The following is a 3235-nucleotide window of genomic DNA, read 5'->3' as shown; positions in this document are numbered from 1 at the left end:
AGGCGCACATCCCTCATTTTCAATCACTCCTTCTCTTCTTTTTCACGGATAATATCACCGATTGTGGAGCACTTCTTCCTTCTTTCCCCTGCATTCTTCTTTCATCACCGAGCTTCATTAGCGTAAGTATTTGAATTTTTTTTCAAAGTATTAAGAAGTAATGATATTGTTTTATTTATTATATTTGTTGTTGTCCGTTAACTATAATAATTTTAATTTTAATTGTATTAATGGAATTATAATACTATAATTTAGAATTTTTGCATCACCGAACACATTATGAACGCATTATAGTAGTTTTAAGTAATAATAATAATGTACTTAATTAATTTCAATAATTATAATATTAACTGTATAATAATATGTATATAGTTATAATATTAGAATAATTATAATATTAATTATATAATATTAATGAATTCATCACGTACTACTTATAATAGTAATTTTATTATTGAAATACTTATAATATTAATTGTATAATAATCATTAAATTTAATTTAATTATAATAAATGTATAGTTTTTGTATTATTGGAATAATTATATTATACACTAAATTTAATTTAATTGTAATAAACGTATACGTTTTGTATTATTTGAATAATTATAATATTAATTGTATAATAATAACTATATAATTAAAATATTGAATTAATTATGGTATTAATTGTATAATTGTATAATATTAATGAACGCATCACGTAATAATTATAATAATAATTTTATTATTGGAATAATTATAATGTTAGTTATATATAATAATAACTATACTTAAATTAATTACAATAAATGTATACGTTTTATAACTATTACTAATATATTTATATTTGATAATTAAAAGAAATTATTTAATTTACATTAATTAGTTTTATTACTAATTTGTCATGAATATATAAAATATAATATTTGTTAACTATTGATTTTTGTTTGCAAAATGGCTGAAAATACGGATAATGTGTTGTATTTGCGGGGTAGACACATATCAAATAATATCAACGCTGAGAACATGGATGCAATAATTCCGCCACGCCGGTCTGACAAATGTCTTTTTAGATTGCTTAATGCTGGGATTCACCTCCGTGTCCGCCTATGTCTTGAACGCATGGGCTTCTATGGTGTCATTCAGTATGGTCCAATTAAATATTATGATAATCATTTGCTTACAGCTATTGTTGAGAGATGGCGTCGTGAGACACACACATTTCACCTTACAGTGGGCGAGGCAACAATCACACTACAGGATGTTGCCCTTACTTGGGGGTTGAATATTGATGGCATGCCCATCACTGGTGTAGATACCGCGTACAACAAACATACTTTACAACAGCGTTGCGCTACTTGGTTGGGTTTTACGCCTACATCTTCTCAGATTAAAGGTGCACATCTTTATCTGACCGCTTTGCTAGACCATTGCCTAAATAATATGATAAATGATCAAAGCACTGAAGAGGACGTTGCACAATATTCCCGTTGTGTTGCATTAATGATCATTGGTGGATGTATGTTTCCGGATTCGGAAAGTGCTGCTGTCAAACTTATATATTTGCAGTTTCTTGAGGACATAGAAATAGTGAATATGTATAGCTGGGGTTCTGCTGTGTTGGTATATCTTTATAGAGAGTTGTGCGACACATCAATGAGATTAAAGGTCGATTTATGTGGTCCTGTTTAGATATTGAAGGTAATTTTACAATTGTACGGTCACTATATTTGTTGTACTTAATTTTTCTTATGATTTGACTATTTCTGTTGTATGTTATTGTAGATTTGGGTGTGGTCTAGAATTACTCCTCTTTGCCTTAATAGAGCTCAACGGGTATCTATTTCAGAAAAGCATGTTGCGGATATGCTTCAGGTCTACCATACGGCGCACGGTACTAATAAGAAATAATTAACATTTATTATTATTATTTTGTTTAAATGAAAATATTGTGTACTTCTATAAATTGCAGGTGGAGACGCGGATTTTCTTGGACGCACATGGCCCATCATTCGGTCCGTATAATGAGAGATATGCTTGACAGGATAGTAGAAAGACAGGTAGATATATAAATTATTTGTTTAGAGTTTGAAATTTTTTTACAAATTCAGTCTGAATTATATATTATCAAATTGTTAATCTTTTTTTCATTTTATTTGCTTCAGTTTCTATGGACTGTTTATGATATACAGTCCCCGGAGGTTGGCAGAATTTTTGATGGACACAGAATTCATCTATGTCGGTCGGCATGCGCATTGATTAATTTGCATATAGTTGAGATGCATAGACCAGAGCGGTGTCTTCGACAGTTTGGAATGCGTCAGGGTATTCCGCCACCTGCTACTAACTTCGACAATTTCCATAAACTGACTCGACAAGGCCGGACAACTTTGATTGGGAGACATATCACACAGATTTTGTAGAAATGTGGAATAACAGATATAATTTTGTGATTGGTGGGGATTATGTCATACCTGATACACCCGCCATCACGGTGGACTATGTTGGTTGATATCATCGCATTTCACAGATAGTGCTCTCGCCGCCAGTGGTACCTTCGAACATCATGGGCTACCATCATGTTGATGCAAACTACCGACATTTTATCGTAATACATGTTCAATTTATCTACATATGTACGTAAATATAATTTATTGTATTAAATATGTGTTACATAACATATGCATCTATGTCACAGACACGCCCAGCTAATGTGATATATCAACCGATGTGGACAGGAAATGAGTTTGAACCCGGGCCATCATCTTCAAATATGGCATACACTACTCCGCCAGTGGTTTCAAGCTTTCCATCGTATGACGCTGGTTACTACACTCCAATTTTTGGTAGTTTTACACAATTTTTACAAAGTGACTTTCGACCAAGTATGAATGAGAGTCGGCCTATATTTAACACGTCGCCCATACCATTTGAACAATATTCTGATACAGAAGGGTATGAGATTGGTGGGAACATTGTCGATACCAGTACAACTGCAGCACAAACAAGTACGCATGGAGATGATGAACAGATGTTAGGTCGTGGGCATAGAGTAATCAGAAGACCACCGTGTGGTACTGGGGGCATCGTTACCATCGACATTAACTATTTATTTAGATATGCACAATTACTTACATCGCATTGGATGTATAGATTTGAAATTTTTTTATTTTAATTATAAGTTGTTGCTTGCAACATATTTTTTCAACATTTGTATACAATTTTTTTATTCTTGACTTTTTGAAATTGTGGAA

General features: G+C 32.1%; 1 long non-coding RNA gene across 3 annotated transcripts; it reads left to right on the top strand.

The window, feature by feature from the left end:
- Positions 1 to 805: 805 nt before the first annotated feature.
- Positions 806 to 3235, top strand: LOC140824694 (uncharacterized). Of its 3 annotated transcripts, XR_012116448.1 has the most exons (5): positions 808 to 1682; positions 1767 to 1875; positions 1954 to 2041; positions 2147 to 2589; positions 2720 to 3235. It is a non-coding gene; the product is annotated as an uncharacterized lncRNA (long non-coding RNA). The 3 variants fall into 3 exon arrangements; XR_012116446.1 differs by having other exon boundaries at positions 806 to 1875; XR_012116447.1 differs by having other exon boundaries at positions 806 to 1875; positions 2680 to 3235.

This window comes from Primulina eburnea, chromosome 2 (assembly GCF_022965805.1).
Source record: "Primulina eburnea isolate SZY01 chromosome 2, ASM2296580v1, whole genome shotgun sequence".
NCBI classification, from domain to species: domain Eukaryota; kingdom Viridiplantae; phylum Streptophyta; class Magnoliopsida; order Lamiales; family Gesneriaceae; genus Primulina; species Primulina eburnea.
This window is presented reverse-complemented; position numbering and strand designations above follow the sequence as displayed.